This window comes from Hemitrygon akajei, unplaced genomic scaffold (assembly GCF_048418815.1).
Source record: "Hemitrygon akajei unplaced genomic scaffold, sHemAka1.3 Scf000077, whole genome shotgun sequence".
NCBI classification, from domain to species: Eukaryota; Metazoa; Chordata; class Chondrichthyes; order Myliobatiformes; family Dasyatidae; genus Hemitrygon; species Hemitrygon akajei.
The window spans coordinates 3,087,240-3,101,599 of record NW_027331963.1 but is presented as its reverse complement, the minus strand read 5'-3'; the positions used below and the strand labels follow the sequence as shown (position 1 = coordinate 3,101,599).

Genomic DNA, 14,360 nt, shown 5'->3' with positions numbered 1-14,360 from the left:
GACGTTTCGGGCCGAGACCCTTCGTCAGGACTAACTGAAAGGAAAGATAGAAAGAGATTTGAAAGTAGTTGGGGGAGGGTGAAATGCAAAATGATAAGAGAAGACCTGAGGGGGTGGGATGAAGCTGAGAGCTGGAAAGGTGATTGGCGAATGTGATACAGAGCTGGAAAAGGGAAAGGATCATGGGATGGGAGGCCTCGGGAGAAGGATAAGTAGGCGGGGGGGGGAGCACCAGAGGGAGGTGGAGAACAGGCAGACAACTAAACATGTCAGGTATGGGGTAAGAAGGGTAGGAGGGGCATTAACGAAAGTTAGAGAAGTCAATGTTCATGCCATCAGGTTGGAGGCTACCCAGCTGGTATATAAGGTGTTGTTCATCCAACCTGAGTTTGGATTCGTTTTGACAGAGGAGGCCATGGATAAACATATCAGAATGGGAATGGGACGTGGAATTAAAATGTGTGGCCACTGGGAGTAGTCTGTTGCTGCTGGTTCATTTTTAAAGCGTTACGGTTTGTAACAAAATGGGGCTGCGTCTGGGATATGAACAAATTTAAGGATTTATTTATTATCAATATCATTTGGAAATCCCTATTGATTTATTTGTGCCTGGAAAATCAGCAGCAATGGATTTTGATAGATATCTGGAAGTGTGAACCTCTCAGGCATTAGAGGACACCAGAAGGATTGAGTTGTTGAGTATTGCTAAAACGTTAAAACTTGCTAAGGTGAAATTGACAATGAGGAGGGCAGAGATGCAGAGGATAAAAGCTGAACATTATGTATCCGAGGGTGTGTTTAAAGTGGATGAGTTGGAGGTGTTTCCTGAAAGTAAACCTCGTGAGCTTGAGCTCCAGTAGAAGTTAGAAAAATTCAAGATGGAGGTTGTGGAAATGCAGAGGCAGTTAAGCAGACAGAAAATTATCTTACAAAGTGTAATTAAGGGGAAGGCTTAGCAAGCCTATTCTGCCTTGACAGTTGCTGAAGCAGCTGATTATTTTTTTATTTATGCTGCGCGCCCCCCCCCCCCCCCCCCCATTGTCGCTACTGGGCTATAAACGTGCAGGAGCAGTGTGTAGTTCAGTGCTTTGTTCAAGGACACTCACGCTGCCTCGGCTGAGGCTCAAACTCATGACCTTCAGATCGCTAGTTCAACACCTTAACCACATGGTCACGCACCACACATTATGACCTAGTGAAACAGGCTGCGCTCAAAGCTTATGAGTTGGTCCCAGAAGCATACAGGCAAAAGTTTAGAAATTTGAAGAAATCTGTGAGCCAAACTTATATGGAATTTGCTTATGAGAAATTTGTGTGTATTGCCCGCTGGTGCACATATAAAAATGTACATGATGATTTTAACAGCTTGAAAGAGTTGGTTTTAATTGAAGAATTCAAAAAGTGCATCCCTGATGACATAAAGACGTATTTAGATGGAAATTATGCTGCCACTATGCAGGAGTCTGCTAGATTAGCAGATCAGTTTGCTTTAACTCATAAGGTTATGTTTACCCTGAATAAGAGTTTTGAAAAGAGTAGCAGGGATAACCAGGGTAAACCAGAAATTAATGCTGGGATTTGTCACACTTGTCAAGTTTTGGCTAAACCTAATCAGGTCATCCCAGTGGCCCCACTCCAGCCTATACCTGCATTCGGTGAAGCGTTTTCCAAAGTTATAGTGCTTTGTTTTGGCCCATTGCCAAAGACTAAAGCTGGCCATCAGTATCTGCTAACTATTATGTGTACTGCATCCAGATTCCCGGAGGCAATACCTCTCAGAAATATTAAAGCTAAAACTGTGGCGAAGGCTCTTACCGAGGTTTTTTTTTACTTTATTCGATTTGCCTCAAGAAATCCAGTCTGATCAAGGAAGTAGTTTTACATCTGGATTATTCCAGCAGGTAGTTTATGAACTGGGAGCAAACCAAATTACATCATCTACATACCATCCGGAATCACAAGCGGCTTTAGAAAGATTTCACTCTACCCCCAAAACAATGATTAAGACATACTGTGTTGAAAATGGAAACGACTTTTGTTCGCAGTAAGAGAGTCGGTTCAGGAATCATTGGGCTTTACTCCATTTGAACTTGTATTTGGTCGCAGAGTGAGGTGAGCTTTGACCTTGTAAAAGGAGCGGTGGATTGATGGGGATGTACATGTTAACTTGTTAGACTATGTTTTAAAGTTCAAAAATAAACTACACCAATTCTGTAGTCTAGCGAGACAAAACTTAAAAGATTTCTCAAAACAAAATGAAGTGTTGGTTTGAGAAGCAGGGTTGCGAAAGAAAATACCGGGTGGGGGATAAGGTGCTTGCCTTATGTTGACGAATCCACTTCAGGTGAAATTCAATAGACCGTATGAAATAGTCTCTCAATTTAATGATGTGAATTATGTTATTACAACACACGACCAAGGTAAACTAACACAGCTGGTACACATAAATATGATAAAGCCTTATTTTGAAAATCAGGCACCATCTGTGAGTGTTGTTGTCAAAATATATGAATCTGGCAACCCTGAGAATGAAACAATTGACTCGTCTGAGACTTTTCACAAGCCAAACATTGTCCCAGTTAGGCTAATGAACTCGGTTGTTCTGGAAAACATTGATAACAGGTTGGCTCATCTGCAGCCAAAGCAACAACAACAGCTGAAGGAATTAATTCTGAAGTTTAAAGATTTATTTCCCGATGTTCCCAAGCAAACCACGGTCTCAGTACATGACGCAGATATTGGTCAAGCCAAACTGATTAAACAACACCCATATCGCATGAACGTAGAAAATATAAATTGGCTAAGCAATTGTTGTAAATGTGGAAACAGATTCAGTAGGTCTCAGAGGCACTGATTATGGGAAGATAAATGCGGTAACAAAAACAGATGCCTATCCTGTCACTTGGGTAGATGATTGCATTGATAAGGTTGGAATAGCTAATTTCTTACAAAGATTAATCTGTTGACAGGGTATTGGTGTGTTCCATTGACGGACAGAGGTAGAGAAAGTTCTGCATTTGTGACACCATCTGGGTTGTATGAATACAATGTTTTGCCTTTTGGAAAGAAAAATGCTCCAGGAACATTCCAGAGAATGATTGATTCTGTAATTCGAGGGTTAGAACACACAGATACCTATATTGATGACTTAGTCACAGGGAGTGACACTTGGGAAGAGCATATCTCTGCAGTAGAAAAGCTGTTTGACAGGCTTTCCCAGGCCAGCTTTACAGTTAACTTGGCTAAGAGTGAATATGGCCATGCCTCTGTGACATGTCTTGGCTATGTTGTAGGTCAAAGCAAGTTGGCTCCTGTTCAGGCAAAAGTCCAGGCAATTTCTCAAGTTCCTATTCTGACCTCTAAGAAGGCTCTTAGAAGGTTTCTGGGAATGGATGGATATTATCGTAAGTTCTGTAAGAACTTTGCTGCTATCGCTCTTCCTCTGACCAATCTCCTGAAGAAGGGTGAAAAGTTTGTTTGGACTGAACCTTGTCAGGAGGCATTTGATCGATTGAAAGTTATTATTTGAGATTAGGCCAATCAATGTAGTATTCTCAGCAAATTTAATTAGCAGATTGGAGCTGTGGGTGGCTACACAAGTCATGGGTGCAGAGAGAGTAAAGGAGGGGGCCAAAGAGACAACCCTGTGGGGTATGTGTCCTGAGGGTCAGAGAGACAGAGGAGATGGAGCCCACTCTTACCACCTGCCGGCGATCTGACAGGAAGTCCAGGATCCAGCTACACAAGGCAGGGTGAAGGCCGAGGTCTCTGAGCTCCTTGTCGATACTTCACGCCTTCGTATGGCTACTGCTCTGCCCATGACTGCAAGGAACTGCAGAGAACTTTGGAGAGCAGAGAACATCAGATAAACAAGCCTCCACTCCATGGACTCTCCCTACACTTCCCCTCCCTCGGAAAAGCAGGCCATGTACACAAAGAACCTCATAACCTGGATATTCTTGCTCTAAACCCGCTCCCCCATCGGGGAAGAGATACAAAAGCCTTAAAGGTGTACCTGGTGTACCACCAGGCTGAAGGACGGTTTCCTGTCTGCAGTTATAAGCCAAATGAATGATAAAATGGACTCGGCCTCACAATGTAACTCAACGTGACCCTGCACCATATGTCTATCTGCACTGCACTTTCTCATTTGTTCAATTTGCAACTGCATCTCTATATTACTTATTGGAAATGACTCTAAAGTCGATTCATCAAAAACACCTGAATCCACATAGTGTGACACGATTTTTCTCTGTATTACAGCCTTAGATGTAGTCTGCAAAATACCTTTAAGTTGTAATTTACTAGCTATCTCAGATACCGCAGTTTTTTTCGCCTTCGCTAACAACTCCGCGCCTGGCGAATCCAGAAACTCATCAATATTCATCATTGCCGAATACCACTCAGAAGCCAATCAAACAAAAGAATCGAGTATTCCCCGTTACCAAAACACCGACTCAAAATTCAACAAGCATTTAAACTCAAATGATCCAATCCGGACACAGCCCCCATATTTATGTTACGGATTCAGGCAACAATAAATATATGAGTTAGGCAAGGAGTTTTTATAACAAATAACAGGTTTATTAAATACTGAAAACAAACCCCCCAAAAGGGTAGATAGGGTGGTGAAGAAGGCTTTTGGAATGCTGGCCTTTATAAATCAGAGCATTGAGTACAGAAGTTGGGATGTAATGTTAAAATTGTACAAGGCATTGGTAAGGCCAAATTTGGAATATTGTGTACAGTTCTGGTCACCGAATTATAGGAAAGATATCAATAAATTAGAGAGGGTGCAGAGACGATTTACCAGGATGTTACCTGGGTTTCAGCACTTAAGTTACAGAGAAAGGTTGAACAAGTTAGGTCTCTATTCATTGGAGCGTAGAAGGTTGAGGGGGGATTTGATCGAGGTATTTAAAATGTTGAGAGGGATAGATAGAGTTGACGTGAATAGGCTGTTTCCATTGAGAGTAGGGGAGATTCAAACGAGAGGACATGATTTGAGAGTTAGGGGGCAAAAGTTTAAGGGAAACACGATGGGGTATTTCTTTACTCAGAGAGTGATAGCTGTGTGGAATGAGCTTCCTGTAGAAGTAGTAGAGGCCAGTTCAGTTGTGTCATTTAAGGTAAAATTGGATAGGTATATGGACAGGAAAGGAGTGGAGGGTTATGGGCTGAGTGCGGGTAGGTGGGACTAGGTGAGATTAAGAGTTCGGCACAGACTAGGAGGGCCGGAATGGCCTGTTTCTGTGCTGTGATTGTTATATGGTTATATGGTTATAAAAGGAACCAAAACACTAACGTAACCGGAAATCAACTGCTGTGCGGCAGCTTAAACAGTTCTTAAAGCAATGAAGCTTACAGTCCTTAAAGCGATGTTGCAAGAACAGTTCTTTAAAGTAGTATTGCCAAAAGTTCGAAATGCTCACAGTCCATTTAAAAGGAGAGACTTTTTAAGACGATTTAAATACTCTTTCACGTCGTTTTTCTTCAGTCCCAGAAGTCGAACTTTTCCCATGAAGTATTTTATGAAACAAAGCGGCTTAAAGGCACTGAGCTTTCCTTTACCGCACTATTCTCAATGCTTTCTGGAATCCCAGGGATTAACACGAGAATAGTCAACGAAATCCTTCCGAATTAGGATCAAACAAGGTCGAACCCGTTTCACCGTCGAAAATCGATTCTCCTCAATCTTTAACTCCCGAACTCCGATCTTCACTCTCCACTGATTCTCAGCTAGCAGTATTGTAAAGAAACTGCTGGCAATGACCTTTTAAACTTCAGGCGTTAGATAAAACTTCATCTTTCAACTAAACTGCATCATAATATTAAATCACGCAGTGGCATGAAGTCAACATGGCAAATCCAGCCACAAACTGCCCCTCCTCACAGGGAGGGGTTCTCCTTTTATACCCTGTAAAAAAAAACCTGTCACATGATCTCTACTGGCAGGAAAATGACGTCACTCCACCATCACAAGACCATTACCTCAAGTCCAGTATAGCTTCAACACCAGTCACGTGACAAGGGTACCACTGTCACGAGTCATGAGTACATAACATCTCTCTGAACGACTTTCATGCTTTCTTTGTTTCATGGTTCTCTGGAGAAGAAAAAAACTCAGCGTTATTTATGAATACCTGCTTTGATAATAAATTTACCTTTGAACTATCCACTCCGAGCGGGACTTCCCGGTGTCCAAACATTTCAATTCCGATTCCCATTCCCGTTCCGATGAGTCATCCCATCCCTTGCCAAGATGAGGCCACCCTCAGGGTGCAGGATCAGCAACTTATATTCCGTCTGGGTGCCCCCACCCAACCTGATGGCATGAATATCGATTTCCCCTTCTGGTGAACAAATTTACCTCACACCCCTCCCTCCCACTCCCTCTCATCCTCTCTGTCGTTTTACGACCTCTCACCTGCTGATCACTCTGGGTCCACTGCTCCATCCATTTCTCAATATATTGAAGTTTACCTGTGAGTGTCGATACTCAAAATATCCTCACACGTCAGGTGTTACATGGTTCGACCTTTATACATCCTGTTTAGTGTTTAAATATATAAAAAAGTTAAAGAAGCTTGAATCTTTACATAAATTATTATCGCAACTATACGAATAGAAAATATTGTATTTTGGAAGTGACAAATGTTAACGGGAGGAGTGCAACCATTTGGGAGGTTTGGAAATGCATTTCATCTCGTTCATTGCCTCACTAAATTACTCTTTTTTCTATCAACACAAAGAGAAAAAGAGCCTCTTTCCCATCAGCTACAGTTGGTGGAGCGAGGCCAAGGAGTTAATCAGCTACTAATGATATGAAATGACGTAAAACTAGCTTGTAGCCTAGACTTTTTTTTTTCCATTTGGCTTCCAAAACAAAACTAAATTTATCCAGGTGTAGAAGAAGATTTTGGATGATTACCTTGAATATTTCATTAAAATCAGGCCGAAGATGAGCGAGCAGTGAATTTTTCTTTCATTGTTTTTGACTTTTAAACTTGGGTTTCCATGTTCATTCCTTGCTTAATATAGCTCCTTCCTGGTATCCAATGTTAACCATTGGAAAGAGCGGAAGAATGCTCACATTTGTGTACAGGTATTTCCCTGCTTCCTAGGACAACGGGTCGAGCGAGAAGGAATTTCACAAATACCTAAATTAAAAACAGTCACAGCTCCAGGATTTCACCAAAAACGATCAAGTATCCTAATGTTATTAGTGGTATTTTTCCCCACCAGCCAACACCCCCGCTTCCGTAAAATTCCCTCTATTTAATATCCGGGGTTGTTAAATTCCGTGCATGTTTATTTTGAACTTTTTACAGAGGTGTCGGAGCGGCGCTCTGGTGAGCTCTGGTAGCACTGCAGCCCTGAATGTATGAGACAATACAGTGTTAAATGCAAAATCCTGAACAGTGTCGATGATCAGAGGGATCTTAGACTCCAAGTTCATAGCTCCCTGAAGGCGACTGCACAGATTGATCGGGTGGTTAAGAAGGCAAATGGCATGGTTGTCTTAATTAGTTGAAGCACTGAGTTCAAAAGTCATGAAGTTGTGTTGCAGCTTTGTAAAACTTGTCAGCCCACATCTGAAGTGTTTCATACAGTTCTTGTCGCCCCCATTCTCGGAAGGATGTCGGGGCTTTGGAGAGGGCGCAGAAGAGGTTCACCAGGATACTCCCTGGATTAGAGGGCATGAGCTGTAACGAGAGACTGGACAAACTTGTGTTGTTTTCTCCAGAGCGGCGCAGGCTGGGGTGAGACTGGATGGACGTTTATCAGATTACGAGAGGAATAGATAGAGTGGACAGAGGGTATATTTTTTCCTGAGGGTTTGAAATGTCTGACACATTTAAGGTGAGAGGAGATGTGAGGGGCGTCTGTTTATTTCCACAGAATGCTGGGAAGTTGGAGTCTATGCATGGGGTGTTAGTCCCCATCGGTCACGTTTGCCCCTTCCATTTGCCCCTTCCATTTAACCATAGATCTAACGATCTCTTTGTGCATGTTCACAATCTCCAGGTGTGTGGTCACGCATCCTCCATGTTGTGTTGGCGAAATCTGATGTTGGCCACTGAGTCCCGTTAACTTCCCCCAAACTCGCCTAGCTTCCTGAGGCTCCACATATTTGTCCTGGAGCTTTATGGCTGTTGTGTCTTCTCCCGGATTGGGGTGGGTGAGAAAGGAAAACGTCCCAGGTTGTGGGGATCTTTGATTTCACTGCCTGCTTTACCAAGGGACTGGGAAGTCTAGGGGGGAGAATGGTTTCTGTGATGTGCTGATCTGGATCCAAAGGTCTTACCAGTTCCTCGCAGTCACGGGCAGAGTAGTTACCGTACAAAGCGTGAAGTGTCCGGATGGGAAGCTTTCTATGTTGTGTTGATAAAAATCTGGTGAGGGTCAAAGTATATCTGGCAAAGTTCTTGTTATTTTTGCTAATTCTGTCATTTTAGAATCTTTTGTACAATAGTATGTACTATTCATTCAGTATCTATGTGTTGCTGGAGGACCATCAGTGATCGTCCTTGATCCCTTCTCCCACCTGGTTCCATCTGCTCATCTTGTTCAACCTCTGTCCAGTCTCCTCACACCACCCAACCCCGCTTCAGTGATATACATCAACCATCTGGGTCATCCTCAGTCCGCCTTGTATCCCACCTCCTCAATGTTATATATCAGCAAACTTTCTTCTAACCCTTGTCTTCATTGTGAAGTGTTCTTTTGTACCTTTGGCCTCAGTGAGTCATTTCCAGAATCGGTTATTGTTAGCTGGAATGCCGGAGGGTCATCAGGTCCCAGTTCTGTTGTGCATTGGTGTGGAGGTGCTAGTTTATGAACAGTGACGGGCTGACACACTGCAGCATTTTACTGGCAGCAAAGAGTACTGGAAGAGTTGGTGCTTGGGCTCTAATCCTGTGATCGGCATTCCAGGCAAATGGAACTGTTAGTGTTTTGGCTTTGACTTTGGTTTGAGCTTCTACAGATGGGGCTGGATGCTCGTTCTGCAATGAAGCAGAAATTTCGAGCAGCTGGACATTGGTTGTGGTGAAATCCCGGATTGCACTACCCAGTGTGAGATGTGGCGACGATGTGTCAGACTCTCAGGGTCGGTGAGTGGCAGGTTCAGCTGTGTGACTCTGTGAGGTTGGGTCCTGGGATATAACAGTTTTTGATCCAGGTAAAGTGGACCCAGGGATCGAGCTGCTTGGGCTTGTGAGGTGTTGAGTGAGTATTTCTGGTCTGGGATCAGATGTTTGTTTCTGGAGTTCCTTTGGAAGCAATGACTGCCAGTCTGAGGAGAGGATGAGTTCCCATTTCATCCTCACAGGGAGAGGCTGTGAGTTTACAACAGTAGAAATAGACCCGTGAGTTTGGTGTTCAAACTGTGTTTGGAAATCACACAGTGGAAATCAGGCAGCTGTGCTAGAGATCTGCACTAAAAACTGAAAATGTTTGAAGTCATTCTGATGAAATGTTATTAATTGAATTGTATTGTAAGCTGTTCCTTACCTGCTGAGTGTTTCTGGTAATTCCAGTTTCTTTTTATTTCTTGGTTTACATTTCATGAAATGGACCTGTTTTAACCTGGAAATGAAAATGGCTGTGATAGTTTGTAGGCCTCCGTTAGAGTCTCTGCAAGTCTCCCCTCTCCACACCACCAATGTTGTCCAAGGGAAGGGCATTAGGACCCATACAGCTTGGCACTGGTGTCATCGCTCAAGGACACACACGCAGCCTCTGCCAAGGCTCGAACTAGCAACCTTCAGATCACTAGACCAACGCCTTAACCACTCGGCCACGCGCCAGCACATGTGATAGTAGAATAGTATAGAAAGCACAACGTTTCCCTGTCAATTATCCTGGTACCAGTTTGTCTGTTATTCCTGGAAATGTGTTCAGTACAGTTGTTGCTAACAAGGTTTACATAAGTAATCTCAGGAATGATCGGCGTCATGTATGAGGAGCATTTGATGATTCTGGACCTGTGCTCAATGGAGTTCAGAGGGGCGGTGGGGGTGGTGGAGGGATGTATGGTTAAGTAAACCTACCGAATGCTGAAAAGCCTGGATACAGTGGACATGGAGAGGATGTTTCCATTAGACAGAGAGTCTGTGATCTGACAGCACGGTCTCAGAATAAAGATGCTTCCCCTTAAAACTCAGATGAGAAAAATGGTTGAGGCTGCCATTTGGGTATATTTATGACAGAGATTAATAAACTCATGATTGCTAAGTAGCTTCAGAGTTACAGGAGGAAGACAGGAATATGGTGTTGGAATAAAAATCAGCCATGGTTGAATGGTGGGCAGACCAGATGTATCGAATCACCTAATTCTGTTCCTGTGTCTTATGTCTTACCATGACTTTATGATGGCTCCTTCCTATCCCATATCATTCTGTGAGATGTGAGGGACAATAAAAGATTGTTCACTGAGATCATTAAATCTGCCTTCAGTGTTTAAATTTCAGTGCGTTTTGTTCTTAGTAACATTACGCAGAAATGTTTAGTTCTCCTTTTCATTATTAATGTGCTTCATTGTCTCTCTGGTTAAAGTTAGACCTGTGGTGAGAAATTTATTTGAAGAAAAACCCCAACTGGAGGCAAACCACGACTGAAGACGAAGGAACAGCAACAAGTGAACCAGCCCGAGGACTGAGAGCACCAACTGGAGAGAACCCATCTGACTCAGGGTTTCTATTGATTCAGTCAGGAGAAAGTTTGGTGAGTCTCATTTACTTAAACACTGGTCCTTTAGACATTACATACCTGCACAAAGGAAGGTAGGAAATAGTTGGAGTGAGACTGAATGTGTCCAGAAGAACCAGTTATGCCTCTGCCAGACCCATTTACAATCACTCCAGGTCTGGTAATGTGCTTCCAGCAGCCCAGCCCTTTGAAACCACTCCCATTCCCTCACAGTGGTTACTCAGTTCAAGATCTTGCATCCTCTGATGTAGCTTTTGGTCAGTTCTGAGTGGGGAGAGGGAAAGAGAGGGGAGTATTTATGCTGACTGTCTTTCAAAAACAGTATTTGTTTGAACTTGCTGCAAACTCTCTACCCATACCCTGTACTTTCTCAACCAAATTATTGACATCGATGACAAGTAGCAATGGGCGTAACCCCAGGGAACGTCACTAAGCACGGGACTTGAGTCCAAGAAACAGCCTCTCGCCATCACCCTCTGCCTCCTACCACCCAGCCATTCCCAGACCCTGGGGCTCTGTAACAAACTCAATGTTAACAGGAAGATTAGTCAGTGATTTAGATGAAGAGAAAATTGTGGCCTCCTGAAAGGACACGCGAGCTGAACTGTCTGATCCAGTGGACCAGATCCACCCTCGTTGACAACGTAATTTACCCCTTGCCCACCCACCCAGGTCATGTTACTTCCGATAACCCACAGTACCCCAACCACCCTCCGTCCCCCCAGTGGCCCCACAGCCTTCTGACCATTCACCCCACACCGACACATAGACAGGCCCCCTTCACCCACATCCACCCTCCCAGCTTGGGGAACCAGAGCAAACTGATCCCGCATCTCGACTCAGTGCAAAACTAAATCCAGGGATGCAAGACTGGAGAGCCCGGAGCCTCCAGCTGTCCAGCTCGGTCCCGGCCCTTTCCCACTGCAACCGGTCCTCGATTTTCAAAAACCCGAGATTAACCCCTTTCTCACTGCCAACTGAACAGGAGAAACACCCGCATCAGCTGGGGTTGATATTGTACGGCAAGTTGCAGTTGGTCCCCATATGTGTTAAAACACCCCACTGTCGGATATGGAGACCAGAATCCTACGCGGTAAAACCACATAACAATTACAGCACGGAAACAGGCCATCTCGGCCCTTCTAGTCCGTGCCGAACGCTTATTCTCACCTAGTCCCACTTCCCTGCACTCAGCCCATATCCCCCAATTCCTTTCCTGTACATATACCTATCCAATTCTTTTTAAATGACAAAATTGAACCTGCCTCTACCACTTCCACTGGAAGCTCGTTCCACACAGTTACCACTCTCTGAGTAAAGAAGTTACCTCTTGTGTTACCCCTAAACTTTTTGCCCCTTAACTCTCAACTCATGTCCTTTTGTTTGAATCTCCCCTACACTCAATGGGAAAAGCCTATCCACATCAACTCTATCAATCCCCACATAATTTTAAATACTTCTATCAAGTCCCCCCTCAACCTTCTACACTCCAAAGAATAAAGACCTAACTTGTTCAACCTTTCTCTGTAACTTAGGTGCTGAAACCCAGGTAACATTCTAATAAATCTCCTCTGAACTGTGTTGACATCTTTCCTATAATTCGGTGACCAGAACTGTATACAATACTCCAAATCTGGCCTCACCAATGCCTTGTACAAATTTAACATCACATCCCAACTCCTATACTCAATGCTTTGATTTATAAAGGCCAGCATACCAAAAGCTTTCTTCACCACCACATGAGATTCCACCTTCAGGGAAATATGCACCATTATTCCTAGATTTACTCACACTGTCTACAAGCCTTCTCTATTTGTGAACTTTTGAACCTCCTCTCTCCTAGTCTCTTCAATTTGATTCCCATCCCCCCCCCCCCCAAACATTCTAGTTTAATGTCTGCCCAGTAGCCTTCACAGATCACCCCGCCAGGATATTGGTCCTCTTGGGTTTCCAGTGCAACCCGTCCTTTTTGTACAGGTCACACCTGCCCCAAAAGACGTCCCAATGATCCAGAATCTTGAATCCCTGCCCCCTGCTCCAATCCCTCAGCCACGCATTTATCCTCCACCTCGTTCCATTACTACTGTCACTGCCGCGTAGCACAGGCAGTAATCCCGAGATTACTACCTTTGCGGACCTTCTTCTCAACTCCCTTCCTAACTCCCTATATTCTCCTTTCAGGACCTCTTCCCTTTTCCTACTATGTCATTGGTACCTATATGTACCACGACCTCTGGCTCCTCACCCTCCCACTTCAGGATATCTTGGACGTGATCAGAAACATCCCGGACCCTGGCACCAGGGAGGCAAACTACCATCTGGGTCTCCAGACTTCATCCACAGAATCGCCTATCTGAACCCCTAACTATCGAGTCCCCTATTGCTACTGCCTTCCTCGTCCTTTCCCTACCCTTCTGAGTAACAGGGCCGGACTCTGTGCCAGAGGCACGGCCACTGTTGTTTACCCCTGACAGGCTGTTTCCCCCCCACCCCCCCCCCAACAGTACTCAAATAGGAGTATTTATTGTCAAGGGGTACAGCCACTGGGGTACTCTCTAGTACCTGACTCTTCCCCTTCCCCCTCCTAATCATGACCCAACTGTCTGCCTCCCATGGCCCCGGTGTGACCACCTGCCTGTAACTCCTCTCTATCACCTCCTCACTCTCCCTGACCAGACGAAGGTCATCGAGCTGCAGCTCCAGTTCCCTGGCACAGTCCCTTAGGAACTGCAGCTCGGCGCACCTGGTGCAGATGTGAACGTCCGGGAGGCTGGGAGACTCCAGGACCTCCCACATCCGACACCGAGAACAGCAAGCTGCCCTCACACTCATAATTCCCAGCATGGAACCATAATCCCACGGTGGATTTGTTCGGTGACTGGTGAACGTACATGATTAATGACCCTGCAACTGGGGACTGAATAAATAGTTAGTCTAACAATTCTAATCATACATTCCATCTCCTTGCCTTTCTTGCTTCCTCACCGCCTCTCTCGTCTCTCTTCATCTCCTCACTCTCTCATACCTCTCTTCATTTCTCTCACACTCTCTCCCCTCTATCCATCTGTTTCTCTTACTCTTCCATTCTCTCTCCCATCCCACAATCCCTATCCCTACCCCGTCACCCGCCACCTCACTCTCAATCTCTTTCACCCTCTGTCTTCCCCTCTCCATCTCCTCCTCTCTCACAAACTTGTCTCTCTCACTCACCTCCGCCACTCTGTAACCGCCTCCATTTCCAGCTCTCAAGCTCTCTATCTCTCTCCCTACATCCCACCCTCCCCCCTCTCTCAAACACTCTCCCTGCTGGCTCCCGTATCCTACATTGTCTTCCCCTCTTTCTCACCCTCTAAATCTACCACTCACCCCACGCGTTCTCCCTCTTCGCTCCCTGTCAGTCCCACTCCTCCTCCTCCTCCTCACCCTCTCTCCCGTCACACCCCGCACTCTCCACCCCATCCCATACAGTGGTATGCAAATGGTTAGGCACCACTGGTCAAACTTTCTGTTACTGTGAATAGTTAAGTGAGTAGAGGGTGAACAGGTCTCCAAAAGTCATAAAATTAAAGACAAAACATGCTTTTCAACATTTTAAGCAAGAGTAGTGCATTATTAAAAACACAAAATGCTGGCAGAACTCAGCAGGC

The 14,360-nt window shown here is 44.7% G+C and overlaps 3 protein-coding genes across 4 annotated transcripts in view; 1 reads left to right on the top strand and 2 right to left on the bottom strand.

Annotated features, from left to right (window-relative positions):
* The window catches only part of LOC140722423 (uncharacterized), a 324,366-nt gene that overhangs the window by 234,831 nt on the left and 75,175 nt on the right, over positions 1-14,360 (bottom strand). The window lies entirely within an intron of this gene.
* LOC140722452 (NACHT, LRR and PYD domains-containing protein 3-like) overlaps positions 1-14,360 on the bottom strand; it is a 289,733-nt gene that overhangs the window by 239,621 nt on the left and 35,752 nt on the right. The window lies entirely within an intron of this gene.
* The window catches only part of LOC140722424 (uncharacterized), a 42,581-nt gene that overhangs the window by 22,695 nt on the left and 5,526 nt on the right, over positions 1-14,360 (top strand). The gene's annotated exons all lie outside the window — the stretch shown is intronic.